At 40.2% G+C, this 16,966-nt stretch overlaps 1 long non-coding RNA gene across 1 annotated transcript; it reads left to right on the plus strand.

Annotated features, from left to right (window-relative positions):
• Nucleotides 1–5,914: 5,914 nt before the first annotated feature.
• LOC130153911 (uncharacterized) lies at nucleotides 5,915–11,263 on the plus strand. The gene is made up of 3 exons (XR_008823534.1): nucleotides 5,915–7,096; nucleotides 8,346–8,479; nucleotides 11,078–11,263. It is a non-coding gene; the product is annotated as an uncharacterized LOC130153911 (long non-coding RNA).
• The last annotated feature ends 5,703 nt before the right edge of the window (nucleotides 11,264–16,966 follow it).

Below are 16,966 nucleotides of genomic sequence, written 5' to 3' on the forward strand. Positions count from 1 at the left end.
GCAGCGACTACCACAGTGTCAGACGACTCTTTTGTGAGGGTTCTGGCATAAGGATAATAAAGAAAACTGGTAAAAAAATGTATAGTAAGCTGAAACTTTAATCTTTGTACAGTTCTGACAAATGCTCATGAAGCCAAATGGTTTTGGTCTCGCTGTTGAGAGATGGTCTGTTAAAGTGAATGAAGTAGATATGGCAGTAAGGCCAACAGAGTTTGGCTTTAGTGCTGGACAAGCTGTTTAAAGTAACGTGGATGTAAAAGTTGAGAAAAGTAGTAGACCCACGGTGAGCAGGGGCCATTCTTAACTAATGCTCTGTTTTGTTTAAATATCTGGTAAAATTCCATGTAAAATTACCATCAGGGAGAAAATGACTACTAAAAACTCTTTAGTTAAATAGCCTCAGGTGCTGGAGTGGATCCATTGAGCCCTGTTTAGCATTTTTTTTCATTTCAATAGATTTTGATGAAAAAAAATCAAATGGAGGATATATCCTTCCACCAGGTGAAGGGCCTAACCTTTGGACTTGAGAGTCCTGCCCTTGCTTTCTTTGCCTCTGTGCTATCTTCCTTTCACAGACCTGGTTCCAGGGGAATACAAAAACCCCCATGGGCAGCAAGGGCAAGTGTCCCTGCTAGCATCTTCCCTTTCCTCCAGGTCACTAAAACACCTTCAAATTTTAGGAGGCCTAGCCCCATTTTCAAGGGGCACATTGAAAGTGAACACAAATTGAGTTTCACAGTGAGGAAACGCTCTTGTAAATAGGATTTAGGAGCCATCATCTCTTCAGTGCTTGTCAAAGAGTATCAGGAGGGCTGTCAGGCTCCTCCAACACAGACCTGAGCCGCAGCATCACAGAACTGAGCCCCGAGGCTTTTGTTCTGTCCCTTGGCCTGCTGCTTACGCTGAGCTATTCCGGCCAGGTCCACCTCCCTTGGGGCAGAAAGACTGGCAGTGCTTCAAAACTGCATGGGGTGTGGGGTCAAGGGAGACAGGGTTAGCTTTGTCATCTGACCCTTGCAGTAAGAGCACAAGGTAGCCATCCCTGGGATAAAAGCTCTTATGCAAATATTTAAATGTTATTTATCCCATTAAATTGGGAATTTTTTTTTAGGCTTTTTCTAACTTCAAAAGATTTTTTTGAAGTCCTCTAAACTCCCCATCTAGGGATTAAAAAACTCAAAGCATCCTCTTGTCCCTTCCTTTCCTTTTCCTGGAATTCCAGTTCCTCCCTGAGCCTTTCCCTTCCCTCCAAGCAGCACCTAGGTATTCCTCTTCCCCTTCTGTAGCACCCTTCACCATTTCATTACATCCCTCTGCCCACGTGCAGCATGTTTTCACATTTTCCACTGCATCAGAAAAACCCATTTACTTTGCTCTATCAGCCCCGTGCTCCAGCACAGCAGCACGTTCCCGGCAGTGCTGATGCTGCATTTGCTGGTGATCTGCATTTATAACTGGTGTTAGACAGTTGCTGCTAGAGCCCCAGTAACTTTTATGTCTCTGGCACATTTTGATACATTACCTTTGATATTCTGATTTAATTCTTTTACATAGATTAGAGACAAGACAAGCTCCTAACCTGACCAGAGTACTATCCTGTATTGGCTGCCAATCACTAAGTCATTTGGTGAATGCTGTTTTCAGACTGTTATCAGTTCATTAAAGTTTGTTATCATTTGGTGGCTCTGTACCTTGCTGGTAATCTCCAGTGTAGGATCTTATCAAATGCACTTTTGAAAGTCTAGGCATATTGTATACTATCTATAGTATTTTTCTTGTCTACCTTGGCAGGGATATCTTTGAAGAATTCCAACAAATTATTTGAGCAAGATTTCCTGCTCATAAACCCACATTGGTTGACTCTACTCAAATTAGGATTTTCAGTGCATTTCCTCACTAAATCCTGCAAAACTCTTCCTTTTCTATTTTTCATCGCTACAAATTGTGTTATGTTAATTTGTTTATATTATGATTTAGAAGAATATTTTATATGCATGTATTCCTCTGCATATGCATGTGTACACAAAAGTGCGTATATGTAATGGAGATTATATTGAAGTATATCAGGCTTTAAAGCTGAATACGTTAAAATAGTTAATGCAGTATAAAAAGCAAAGGATAGCGTTAGGGACAGATCTTTGGCTGGAGTAAATGAAATTGACTTTGAATACATTTTGCTAACTTAAATGGTGTTAGCTTGATTTATGTGAGCTGAGGAGTTAACCCTTATGCACAGCACTTGCTTAACTCCAGTGCCAAGAGATCAAAATGACTGTTTGGATGCCTCTTAACATTTCTAATTTATTACAGATCTCTATCCACATTTCTTATGTACTTCTTCAGCTCAAGAAGTATATTTTTATTTGCTGCTGGAAAAATAATTCTGAACATTTCTTTAAATTATTTGTATTATATAATATTTTATATCAGATCAGTAATTTCTTATGCTTTATTTTTCCATTATTTGACTATTTTAGGATGTTTTCTATCCTTCCCAGCTTTCTGTTCACATCTGTAGATCTTTCTATTTACAATGATGAACCTGGCAATTTCTGGTAAAGTGGTTGATTAATATTAGATTCACACTTAGTTTGATCATACTATTGGAAAGCTAACATTTTACACAGGACATAGTCCCTCCCCTTGAATTGAAACCAAATGAAAAACTTAAGACTGAAGCAAAGGAATTTGTATAACCCAGTTCTTACTGGACCCATTTAACAGATACTGTAGTTGGGGTGCCACGGTCCTCCACGAACAGGGCTCTCTGCCTCCTGCAGTGTCCTGGTGTCTGCTGAAGTGCAATGATGCTTTCTGTGAACCATAGTCTGGCTTATAAATCATAGTGAGAAACAAGCAGCAGAGCATTGTGGTTATGATTTCAGAAACATTTTTTTCATGGAAAAGCAAAATGCTGTTTTTTTCTGCCCACGTTTCTTCTTTTTTGAATGAAAACTGCATTTTACCCTGAAAGAGGATTAGATTCCATGAAAAAGATACATTCTTTTTAATCAATGAGAAATCAAGTCTGATTGATAGGAAAGACTTGGTCAGCCTGGGACCACCCTTTTCTCACCTGTGGTAGAAACATGAGATGACAATCAGATCTATGAGAGCTAAGCTTTCTGTGCAAGCCAAGAGAAGAGCTGGGTAAAGCAACATTCATTTAAGTCAGGAAGCTTTCTGGGGACGCCGCAGGCTCTGCATGCATTACCCAGCAGCCTGTGAGGGTCCTCAGCCTCCACCCCACCAGGGTTAGACACCTTTCTTTCAGTGTCAGAGCAGAGGTCTGCAGTGTTGCACAGAGCACAGCATCAGCCGCTGAGGTTAGCTTTCACATGAGGTGGTGATGAAAGCGTGTGTCCAGCCCAGGGGAAGGCCACTCATTTTTAACACTGGCCTGAAGGAGACCTAAACCATGAAAACCTCAGCATCAGCAAGCTTCAGTGGTTGCTGTCTGCTCTTCTTGCTGGAGCTCTATCTTGGGGAAGAACTGGATTTTAAGTATCTTCTCCCAGGTATGTTGAATACATTACAATGATTAAACATGTAATATACAGAACTAGAGACCAGTCTTCTGGCCATCTGACTGCACAAGGTCAATTCCATTTATAAACTGCTTAGCCCTTGGTTTGGTATGCCAGGAACAAAAATATCTAAACAAGAAACTATATAAGTACTGAAAGATGAGGTCCCATCTTTGAAGTCCAATCAGAAGAACTTTTTAATCAGAGTAACTACAAAACACCCCCAATTAAAGTATATTTGCTTTCCCTTGGTTTGCCACTATCAGATTGTCACTATTACATGTTATTGGCACATTGCCCCCCACCATTGGCTGTATTCTTTTATCATGAGTAAGTTTTTCTCTTTGAATGAATAATAAAAGCATATTTGGGTTTTCTTAATTGTTCTTTTGACCTAAGTGTATTTAAATGAATTACCAAGCTTTTCTCAGTAAGAATGCTTTCTATTGGCTTATCCCTTAAATCTATGAGGATTTTATGGAAGTGAGGTTTGAAGTCTCTTTCATTAGCTTTAACATTTATATTGAAATTACATATAGTTAAAGTTAAATTTTATAATGAAAGTTAATTTCATACAAGTATACATGCCTATCTCCAAGTATGGGGCTCAGCATAGCTACTGGCTGCTCAGTGAACTAATAGCATTGCTGCTACAAACAAACTTTGTTAGCCTCCACATAGTTATCATGCCAATCAATACCTGAATAATTAAAATTCTCCATTATCAAATTCTAGTCTTTATCAGCTTTTCTTCCCCCAGTAATTTTGTTGTCTTAATCTGGTTTCTTCTCTGAAAGTCTATAACAACCCTTGGAGCTTCACTAGATAATCTTTCTTTTCTTCTCTGTTAAGTTCTCTAACCCAAATTATTTAGTGCCAAAATCTGAAGTCTTTAGAGAAGATTCTACTAAATAGAAGTTTGATCAAACTGTATTTTGTTTTGTTTTAATATAGACTACTAATTTTATCTTGTCTTGCCCTTGAGTGAAATCCTATACATGCAAGTATTTGAAATTGCCATTAATTTTCTTGATTCATTCTCTTATTGATTTTCTTTCCAACTATTTCCATCCAATGTATCTAATAATTATTAGAGATGAGGCAAGAACCAAATGCTTGCATCCACGCTCCCCCCGCCTCCCCCCTCCAGCTCTGTGGCTCATGCCTATCTTTAATTAACACAAATGTGAGCTAAGAGGTTTCCCAGACCAATACCAAGCTCTTTAACATTACCTTCCTACCTTCAATATTTTCAGTTGTATTTTGATGCAGTTTTGCTCAAGGGTAGCTTCTTGAGTAAAGCATCAAACATCACAAAGCTTCATGTTCTCCTCAGACCCGATGCTAAATAGCTCAAGCAAAAAGGAAGGAGAAGGATTCCTGCTCCCTTTTATAATCCTGCAAATGCAGGGAGGCCAAATCACTCCAACGGCTTTCATCTGTTCATTACTCTATAAATGCAACACTTTCCAAAAGAAATTCACTGTTGAATTAAGGGGGAAAGTGGGACACAAAACAAATGGGGGTGATAATGAATTGAAGTGATGATCTGAGGAGCTCATAGTGCTTCATAAGCATTAATTAATTAAACCTTACTAGATCCCAGAGAGGTAGGTATTATGGCCTATACTTAATCCAGGCTGTGGTGTGCTATTTCTGTATCTCAATATCATTTTGTTAATGTGTATTACGATGAGCAGGCTGAAATGGTGTCTGACTAGTAGAGATGACTGTGCATATATTTAAGCTGTGAATATTCTGCATGATGAGCCTTCATATAGAAACAACTTTTTTTTTTTTTCCAGATACAGCCTTGTTCCTGAAAAAAAGTACATAATAAAAGAGTTATGCAGAAAGCATTGAAGGGCTACTGATAATGTATAGTTATATACAATATGTAACTCATTCTGTTACCAGATTAGGATGAACAGGACTTTCCGTTCTGTTACTGAACACCTGAGTGCACTTCAATGAGCATGAAATTTTCTTTTGTAATATAATTTACCTAATTGCTGTAAAAATTTAACCTACTGTTTTAACTTCAATTATTAAAGGTGAGAAGAGCAAATGAAACTCCTGTTAATACATCATAAAAGTTATTCTGAAGTTTCATTGCAAGAAACGCATTTTCTTTTTAGTACTGATGTAGAGCTTTGACTCCTAATGAGTGCTTCCCCCCCCTTTTTTTTTCCTTTCCATCCTGCTCTAAACAAGATGTTGTTTATTACTTGAAACATTATATGTAAGCCCCAAGAATATGTTACATGTGACTGGAGCTTTGGCAGACTCTGCGAAACTGAAGTTTCCAGAAATTTTGCTATGTTTAAAAACCAGAGCAATGTTTTAAGGAAAGATTTCTACTTCCAAATGTGTGGTTGCCTGAACCTTTTACATTTTCAAGTAAGGTTCCTCTGCCAAATAACACACTGTACCTTAACTATAATAAAAAAGCAGAGACTCTGTGTTTATAAAAACATTGCAGGAGCAACTGTGATCATATTACTTGAATTTATTCTATTCGTGTGCTCAAATATGCATTTTTATAGTAAGCTCTCTAGTACACCGGTCACTTACAGGAGTAGAAAATGACATGTACAGACAGAAGGCTGGCATAGCGGAACAAACCAAGCTGGTAAAGTACAGGAATTCAGAGCCAGACCAAAATATGAGGTCAAGGAAGTTGCTCTTATAATGATAGTGGTTATCTGTTTAATGTGTGATCTGGCAGTGATATGATGTTGACCATAAGCAATTACGCATGTTTCTAAACTGGTGGTATATGAGCCCTAAGTAACTGTATGCAAGATAAATAGGCTGTGAGAAATGGGCGCTCACTCTATTCTTGTGGTAGTTCTTGCTTAATGTCAATTAAAATTACAGCTTAGTAATAGATAGAAATTCTCCTCGTGTAAAGCAATGTCTGTATTCACTCTATCCGTTGCCATACACTTAAAATCCTATATTGAAACCAGTTTTATGAAGCAAACTCCTGTCTGAGCTGATAAATGCTGCATAATGTTCTTCTTAACAGACGTGGTTAGACATGCTTTTTCTAACTCTCTGGTTATTATTTGAAACAGCTTTCTTTACAATCAAGTTCTAACATCTGTCCGTGAATGATGCCCTTGTTCTCTATTTTGTCGTGCATGAGCCTAGAAGTGAGCAGTGTCCTCAATGTACGTTTAGCTGCCTGGCATTGACCTTGCAGGAGTTAAAAGCAGGAAGGTCTTCGTGACACCAAACAACCCGAGCACAGATTAGGACCTGGGAGCTGCTATGCTGAGGCCCTGGCTCTGAAACAGTTTTTTTAGGACTTTGGTGAATTCACTGGACTGCGTATCTTCTCATTAGCTTTTAATAGACTTGAATCCCGCTGTTCTAACAGTGCCTATGTCTTCCTCTGTAAAATGGGATTGTGATGTTTTCCTGGGCTTAGGAAGATGTGGCTGGAGTGGAAGCTGTGTGGTTAGCTGACTGCGGTAGAAACTGTGCTGATGAGCTATGAAGACACCCAGGAAAGCCTCTTCTCCCCAAGAGCAAGCAGTTGCGTACAATTTGGCTCCTTCACTGTAAGTCCTATGATCACTGCTGCCAGCGCTCAATGGCTTCAATCTCTGCCTTTGCACAGAATGAGCTGTGGTCATCAACCCTCCCTCCCTGCCCCTGAGCACCATCTAGAAATAATCACTTAAAAAGCAGCACATGACTTCTTTAAAACAACTCTCAGTTGAGGCTTAAGCAGATGGCTTCCTAAGGGCTTTTGAAGGCACTTCACACAGCCTGGGCCATTGCAGAGGTGATGACTTTATGTATATTCTTAGCAAACCCAACGCTGATACCTGCAAGGCATCCCAGAGAGAAATAGTATGTCTTTGTTGCTTGAAAGACCGAATTGAACAAAGATTTAATGACCAGAGCACATCAGTTAATCATTGGCCATTTAGGAGCCATATCAGGAATCTTGTGATGGTCCTGAAGCGGTTATGTGGCCACGGACTTTCACATTGCATCAGTGCATGTGCTTTGGCCATAGCTTCTAGACTTCGCAAATGTAACCTTTCATCCTTCTACTTTTCAGAAGCATAAAAAGAAGGGCTGCAAAAATCCACGATTGTGGTGGAGAACTAAATAAGGAAACATAACTGCTTACTGAAACGCCACCCCCTCCGAGAGAAATGTCAGCGACACAATGAGTGCTATTATTCCGCTCCTTTACAACCAGATTGGGGGTTTATGTTAAAGTCTGTAGGAAAGGGCAGCAGCATCCTATCAGTAAACCACACTTCTGATTGGCATTCAGTGCTCCCTTCTTGGGGTAACGTTTCCAGAGGAGCCCCTGTGCTCTCAGGCTGCCCCATGACTTGCTGCTGTGTGTGGGAGGCAGCTGGAGGAGCCGCTTTCTTACCCGTTGCTCCAGTGCACCGGCATTGTTATGGCACCTTTCCCCTTGTGCAAGGCAATCGTTCCATTGCCCATAATAAATGACAGCTCTGAGGTATCACAAAATGGTCATGTGCAACAAACTGCTTAGCCCATGTAACAGTCTCTAGTGCTGTGGGTTCCCTGCGTTGCGTGAAAGGACATACTCTCTGATAGGGCAGGTTTGTGAGGTTTTTGTTTCACCTTTTTCCACAATGTGTGTCTTATTTTAAGGGGAAATTGTCCATTGAGCTTATCTCCTCCCATTCACAGTCATGTGGACCCTCTACTACTTTCTGGTAATGAAATCTGTACTTTGCAAACACTATAGCAATTATCTCCATGGAAAAGTTCTGATAGGAAAAGAATATTATTTTAACCTTCTTTATTATGCTTTAGCAGCTGGAAACAAGGAAAATGGCCAGGATTACTGTGCTACTCATCCCTCTGCAGACTATCAGCGACAACTCCACAGACAAAGCTGGGAACCAACAGTTTCATGCGGTAAGTATTTGGATGCATTTTCAAGTAAGGTGAGAAAATAGTGCAGGCTGTGTTAGCTGATGTCCTGCTATTTGGAAATGCTTCTGTTGTTTAAATAAGCACAGTTCAGAAAAAAAAAGTTAATTACATTCCCGGTGACCTTGCAGGTTTTTATTGGCGTGTGGCACTTTTGGGTGTATGAGGAGGTGAAAATATCTTTATATACCAATTTAATTCTAGTGAGCTAAATAGCCACAGAGCAATTTGCTAATGTTGGGAAAGTTTCATTGGGAAGGTATCTTAGTGTTTTGGAATATTCTTCCTAGAAACTAATGGGATTTGCCTTGTATAGTGGAATATCAAGGAAAATATTTCATACGTTTTAACTGGAGCCACCTCAGAATTTAGCTGTTTGGAGAAGATATCAATCATCATATAGAGCTGCAAAATATGTGTCGATTTGCTGGTGGGGAAAGCATGTTTCGCTGAGCTGGAACAGTTTCTTTAGAACATGCCTTTTTCAGTGAAAGTTTTGGTCAGAAAGAGTTAAAGTTTTCCCCTTTGATAATATGGAAATAAAACAGCTTTACAAGACAAACGTTTCACTTCAGTTTTATAATTTTGGTTTTGTATTTATTTTAAATGATATATTAGATGAACCTTCTATATTATTTTAACATCATTCAAATGAGTACTTTTGATGTTTCCCAATCACCATTTTTTGGGAATATCTTTCCTATGAGAAATGTTGAGTTTTCATTCCTATTCATTATGGAAAACACTTTTCTCACCCGTCTTTGTATTGAGCCTATTATCTGCATTTAGCATCTCTAACTCAATAATGCTCATCTGCGTGTGCAAGGTGGTGCCGGGGGCTCTGAGCATGGCTGGGTGCAAGGCGGTGGGTGCAGGCAGGAGCAGGCAGCAGTGAGTGGGTGCAGAGCCAGCTCTGTAGGAAGCCTTGTGGTATCTGTGCTGTCTTGCCTACGAGCTCAGAGTCTTTTCTACGTAAAAAATAGGGTTATTTGCATCTGAAACCTTTTGGTCTTCCTTGGGGAGTGTGGTGTAGGTGATGGTTTAGGAACATCTACCGAAAGCCTCGCCTGGGGGTCCTATTACACAAACGACTGGTTTTCTGCTGGTCTATGGATCTGACTCAGCTCATCTTGTACACAGGAACCCAGAATTTAGGCGAGGAAAGTGGGATCTGTAGGAGGGGGGCAGCAGGTTGTTAAACTCATCCATCTGTCTCGTCTAACCATTTCTCTAGTGTTATGTGAGCCAATGGATAAGGTGCATCATCTTTAAGAAATGTCAAGTGGCAGTTTCTTAAAAATAGCTGTAAGAGTGAATTAATTCCTTATGAGGGAGCAAATAGGTTTTCGCCTCCAAATACCCATTATTTTTGGACTTCAGGTGTTCACGCTACCTCCTGTGGAAAGTATCTTTTGCCAAAGTGGGAGAGGTCTCCAGGAAAATGCATGAAAGTCTCTTGCTTCCTTCGCGTGTAGCAGCAAGGCTGTCAGAGAGGCCGAAAGGATCCAGTTGCCTAACCCTGCAGAGCCTGGTTACCCGTTTGGAGATCCTTTTGAGTTAGTCTAGAGCTTGGCACATCCCCAGTTTGCCTCCCTGGTATCCTGCAGGCTTTCTCCCACTTCAGCAGCTCATCTTCTGCAGGAGCCATGCTATTCCTCCCCTGCAGCCTGTATGGCAGAAGCTGTTTGCAATCCTCTGTGGGAGTTACTGCTACGTTCCTGGATACGTACAAGTTTTGAAGTAAAAATATGACTCAGAATAGCTCCGCCTTACTCCTATTCCCTAGAAACATGACTTCAACAAGGCTCACTCTGAGGCGTCTGTGAGGCGCTGAGGGTATGAAAGCGTATTGCAGAGCGAGCAAGCTCGTATCATCAAACACAGCAAGCTAGTACAAAAGTTTAAGCGGTATAGTGTGGTGCTGATCTAAAGTGGTCTGAAATACAATAAAAGGTGAATCTTCTTTCAGAATCACAGCAAATAATTTATTTATTTATTTTTCCCTGGGCAGACTTTGAGGACTGCCGTATGTATTTCTGTATTTCTTCCCAATCATTTTGGATGTGACTGAAACTGGCTGTGCTGAGAGTTGGACTCCAACTGAATGAGGGGCTTTTGCTCCAGCCTCTGCCTGGCCTTGGGTTATAGGCGCTTCAGAAAGCAGAAGCAGAGGCACAAATGATACGCTTCATGTCTAAGTCATACCATCCCCATGAATGCAACTTGGGATGGGTTTCCATTGCGGTAGGCTGGTCTGCAGCCTGGTTCATCCTGGAAGACAGTGTGGGACTGTTTTGGGAAAAAACAACTTTGCTGGAGAAATAACTGCAGTTGTATTCTTTCCAAGAGTGAAGGGGAAAGTTGGAGAGGGAAGGATGGGGGGAGGCATGCAGGAGGCATCGGAAGTGCATCCTGCATTTATTTTTAAGTAGTAATATATCCAAGTCCCTTTGAACCATATTTATTCTCTGGGATGTTTATGTATTCATGCTGAACATGGGATAACAGAGCACATAAAGATATATAATATTGGTGAAGCAGAAAATGACTGCTATAGTACTTTCTACTCTCGGCTCCTTCTCCACTAATGCCCTTACACCTTTCTTCTTCAGGCTTTTTGTAGCATCCTAAACAGAAGGATATTGAAGGGAGCTGATTCTGCTTTGATCCTTATGCTTGTTGTCAAAGCGCTTGGGATTGAAGAGACTGTTGGCTACAATTGACTGTGACAATTAGGAGATGATCAGAGCCCTAGAGTGGAGCACTTAAAGGGTAATTTACATGTCAGTTTGTCGAATAAAAAAAAGATATTCAGCTAAGATTTTTTTTCCCCCTTAGAGCCTTGTAAACTGCAATTTGTGCTCTAGTAAGAAAAACCTGGCAGAGGAGTTAGGATAGCCATTTCCATTTGAAAAGAGGCAATCATAAGGCCACTGCTGAGCCTATTGTCCACTAAAAATGCTGATTTGCAGTCAGGGAGTGAAAGAGTGGAGCCATCACTAAATAGAACCTCGTGCAAGGTAACTCCCCCTTGGTGGCTTTCTAATGTTGGCTGAAGGTTTTATATACCTTAAATCCTGCATTTACTATCATTATAACATTGTTACTGATCATGAATGTTCTTTATCATAACAAAAAAATGAAGGTATTGAGGGGGAGGTGGGTAGAACAGGAGCTACCAGCCAGTGGATAGGCTCACGCCAGCTATCTATTGTATCAAATCTTTCTTGTTCTCTTGCCTTTTGTATGCCACCACAATTTTCTTCTTGTCACCCTTTGCACTTTGCCATTCAGGCACCTTCCGTTTTCTTATAGGTTTTCCATACCTATTTACACTTCATTTTAGACACACTCCCAGTAGATTTTTAGCATTTTCCACGTTTAACCTTTTGGGAAAGGAAAAGAGAGAGGGAGGTGACAGTAGCTGTTCAGTTCAGAGTTTGCCTTTCCAAAACCGTGATGTGATTAGGCTGTAATAAAGACCGTACACAGGCGGGTCTGAGAGAGGACTGGAACTAAGGCAGCTGATTATTTAATAAACTTGTTTGTGATAAGTGCTTTTTTTTTATGTGATAGTTCTGATGAACCTAGAGTTGCTGTGACTGTAGTTATGTGAACTTAAAAAAATACAAAAAACCCAACACCTCCCTCATTATTCCTCTTGGTGTGAGCTGCAGCATATGCAGTATTTTATTTTTTTTTTAAGGAAGGGGTATTGGTGGATACATATGAGGCTCCAGTGTTTGTATATGCAGATAAGTGTATTTATTTTGAGGCTGCATCATAGGCTTTTCTTCCAGAGATGGCATTGGCTCCTGTTTCACTCTTCCCCAAAAGAAGGAGCAGTCATGTGTTCCAGTTGGGGAAACCAGAATTAAAGATTTTGCTTTGTCACAATTACGACCAAGTAGCCTTTGCTGCCCAGATGCTCATTGCCTAAAAACCCTGGGGGCTATGTTTTTGGGGAAGTTTTGTGGCTTTCTGTAAAAGCTGAGCATATACAAAACAGCCCTGATTCTGATCCCAGTGGCAGACCCTGGTCAAACACCACTGATTTGAACAGATTTGGGATTTCTGTTGGTGCCAGTAGGATAAGGATCAGGCCCTGTGTGTCCATAGGGTCATCACCAGCATGCCCTTTTCTTAGTTGTATGTCTTATGTCCTTAGGCTTTTCCTATGTTGAACACCAGACAATGAGGTTTCTCTGTGTTTAAATTTGTACCCAAAACATGTTTTAACCTGGTTTCTATATGTGGTGAAGAAATACCTCAAAATATTTCTAAACTACACAGCTTTATTTTAAGGTTTAATTCAAAGAAAACATTTAAATATGTGGTGGGTTTTTTTTTCTTCTTTAGGAGAATTACTATGTTGTTATTTTCTCTAGGATCCTGTAAACGTGAGATGGTGGCTTTTGCCCTCTTGCTGTTGTACTAAACTTTTTGAACTTCCCAATGGTTGTCTGTGTTTGTATCCAATGTAAAGAACAAACAGGAATAAATAAGATATGAAGAGTAAACAGTATGACAGGGCAAGTCTGGAATGACTTTGGCTTCATATGTGTCTGCAGAACTGAGGCAGTGATAAATCTGTATTAAAAAAAAAATCTGGCATAGCAGGAGGTCCTCGACTCCTAGGTAATGGCTAAATGACAAGCAGATGAGCCATCATCATATTGATTTAAGCATTTTGTTCCAGCCAGTCACTATTAACTTTGACTTGTTTTACTTTCTTCTTACAGGTTTACATTTAAAGGACTCTGAGCACTAATTGTGCAAAATTCTAGTAACTGCACATTCTTTGCTGGAAAGGTAATGGATGAATGATTTTGGGTTTCCCTATACTTTAGAATTAACAATGTTTTGAAATGAACAGGAAGAAGAAAGTTCTAGTCATTGGCAATGCATTTGGAAAAGTCTTCATTTTTGGGGTGTGGGTTAAAGAAAAAATCCTTCCTTAAGACTTTTGGAATGTAGAGATTGATTAGAATTTAACAGAGATGTGCTTTTTTAATGAATCATCAAATCTACTGTTCCCATTGCTAAATATAATTTTTAAATTAATGTACGTATTGATCATAATGCCAGAAAGCGTATTACAATGTCCCTAGAATTGCCTTTCTTGCTCAAAAATACATAAAAGAGCAAAAGTCTAGTATTCACAGTAAAAATATACTTCCTTATGCAACCTGGGGTTATATAGATTTAGATCTAATTTAGGATTTAAGTTCACGAGAATAAATCATACCGGTGTAACCGCTTTTTATATGTGAGAAATTACATTCACGGTAAGGCATTGTACAACTTGACTTCTATAGGTTTGAAATAGTTAAAGATCATGACAAATTATGTGTAGTGAAATACTATGACCCCATTCAGTACCTATCTTCTCATTCAGTCTGAAATATATTCCTTTATTGCTTTGTGAATTAATAATATGATGTTGGACAACTACAGATGACTTCTTGTTAATTAGAATTTCAGATGCGTGCTATGATGCATCAGAACTTCCTCTATTTTCTGCTAATAGGACACACCGAGTGAATAGCAAAATGTTTTTCAAGAGCAGGAAGGGAAAATGATCTCCTGATCTAAATAAGATGTTGCCTTGAGGAAAGGCACCTAACTTCTTAATGCCTGACTTTCAGTGAAATCTTTCAAAATTGTGGCACTTCTCACAACTGGGTGTTTGAGCAAGTGTTGAACTAGAGACCCGTGATGTGAAAAGTCATCTGGTCTCTGTGGTGGTAGAGAATATACTGAGTGTATGGCTTACAGTTACATAAATTTGTAGTCTTTATTAATTGGACTTTTTACTTAACCAGACCAGACCTTCAAGTGATAAAAGATAAATATAGCTCTGCCATTAACTATGAGGCAGCTGGAGCTCCACAAAATGTATTTTTATCTGATACCAGAGAGGGTAAGAATACTCTTTGAATGCATTTCTGATAGTAAGACTGCTCTAGAGGACCACGCTGCTCTGGGCGTCTCATCTTAAGTGAATTTGAAAATTTACCAGGTGTTCCTCTGCATCTCCCAGCTCACATACAGTCTTGAAAAATCTTGCCCTAGGCATAATATCAGTGGTCTATTTCAGGTTTCTCTGTGCCTCAACTCCTTTTAAAACTAAAACCGAGAATTAAGCCTTTGCTGATCTTGTCTCCTTTTTATTTCAGGCTGGGTCTTATGTGGAGTTTGGATTGAAAGCAGAGTCACATAAGAGTCTATTCCAATGAACCTTTCAAAAACAGGGACACCCCCACCCCAACACATCCTGGTGCAGATTGTTTTTCCAGATTCCCTCCCAAAATGCAGAGCTAGAGCCAAATTTACTGCCAATGTAAATGCAATTTGTTCTATTGAGGCAGAAGAGCTGAGCTCCTTTCTGCCCATTGAGCATGTAGATGCATTTTGCATTTTGAAGGCAAGTCCCAGCTGAAGCTGAACTGTGAACCTTGTAAGATTTTGCTTTCTTATATGAAAGTGCCTTTACAGTAAATTCACTAAGTTGGCTCTGATATCAAACAGACTCCTAACCTCGAAGGCCTGTGCCATGGTCATGCATGCCCTAGCTCGGTAGAGCCCTTGGAGGCTCTGCCCGTGTAAGGACAGACCTTACCACTAAGTTCATTACAACTCAGTAAGCGATGTTGAGGTACCCAGGTCATTCCCGTGGCTGTTGAGGGGCTGCCTGGCACTTTAGCACACATTGACTGATGCAGTGGCAGGGGTGGCCCGTTTGGAGGTACCCGAGCAAAGTCCCCTCTCCTCTGCCATAACTGCAGTGGAGCTGCTAACTCACTGCAGTGACGGCGACAGCAGAGTCAGGCTGAAAGGGGAAGAATCCTTTGTATTTCCCTTCAGAATGCTGAGGCCCCAATAAAAAAAAGGTGTAAGTAATACTGGACAAAATAGAGATCTGCGCATACATATTAATTCATTATTTCATTCAGGTTTTAACAGTTAGCAATGTTAATGACATGAATATTAAACTACAGCGTTAAAGTGACTGTTAGGTGAAGGACAATAGAGAGACAAAACATTTAATTCTGGCAAAGTGGTAAGGCATCAGAGTTGTTTTCCTTACTGCCAAGATAACGCAATCAAGACAGTTTAAACCTCCTTAGCCCCGAGTGTGAGGGCTTGCCTGCCTCTCATCCATATGGTCTCTTTTCTCTAGTGTACAAGGTGCAGGACAGGTGGTGCAGAAGGAACCTTCTCATCCAAAGAAGGATGGGAAGACAGCTAGTGTATTACTCTGAGCAGGGAGGTAGCTGGTTCCAAAGCTGCACGAGTGAAGGTGAGAGTGTTAATCCACATGTTATTCTGTGTTACCACAATCTGCACGCTGTCCTATCCTGACCTGAGGCAGCGTTGGTATCCACCACCTCATGCCTCACTCTGTGGTGCTAAAGCTGGCTCTGTGTGTGACTGGAAGGGTAACCTGTGTTACCCTCCTCTCAGAGTCTCGCTTAGGTGACATCAGTGGCACAACGCTGATTTCTATCTGTTGGAAATTGTGGTAATTTTATAGCAACTGGACTGTCTGTTCCTTTCCCAAGTAAAAGAAAAGATGGTAAATGAAAGGTCTTCCAAAGCACAACTATATTTATTGTTGGCTAACAAAAGGAAATGACACTTTTTGTTCTTATCTGAGAAATAAATGGAAATTCCTTACTCTGTACTAGAAAGGAAACCCACGGAAACAATTCAAAATTTCAGTTTGCTTTCTTAAATATGGTTACTATGATTTTTAGCCTGGTGGTATTTCATGAGAATAATCTCTTAAAAACTTTATTATGGAGCATACATACCTGGACGTTTAACATGCTATGTTCCTCCTTTTGTTGTTGGACTAGGTGTTCTTAAAGATCCTTTCCAACCTAGATGATTTTGTATACAAACACTGGGCAGAATAGCATGGCAGAGGGTTGAAGCTAACTCTGGAGGAAGCCACGACTCAGCATACCTCTCACCAAACTTGACATGTCAGTGCCCCGTGACACTAGGAAGCATCATTTGCTGGTCTTTGCTTTGCCTTTATGCTAAATTCTTAGCTAAAGGGGGATATGTCCAGAAGAGACAAGTTTGAAGAGCAAGGCTGCATTATTATGATGGTTATATTGTACTTGCCATCACAGATGGTTGTTCAAGGTAGGTTAAGGTGTAACTGCAAAAGATGTAGGGCTGTTTTCCCACTCACCTGTCAGTAAAGCAGGTGATTCCTGAGCATCTGTTTTCCCCAGGCTTGTGCAGGAGGTCTGCATGAGAGAGGCGCTTGCTGACAGAGATGGTTCTGTAACACACTCACAGTGTGTATAGTAAACATGACCTTAATCATGACTGCAGAGAAACAATTTCCTTTGACCAGCACTTTGGCTTGGTTGTATATACAATTAACAAATTAGAGCATGCACTTGGAAATAAAGCAGAAGACAGACTTAAAAAAAAAAAAAATTGTACTTACTGAGCCATAGTCTCTAGTTATGTATGCGGTT

The sequence above is a fragment of the Falco biarmicus genome, chromosome 8 (genome assembly GCF_023638135.1).
Source record: "Falco biarmicus isolate bFalBia1 chromosome 8, bFalBia1.pri, whole genome shotgun sequence".
Lineage (NCBI taxonomy): Eukaryota > Metazoa > Chordata > Aves > Falconiformes > Falconidae > Falco > Falco biarmicus.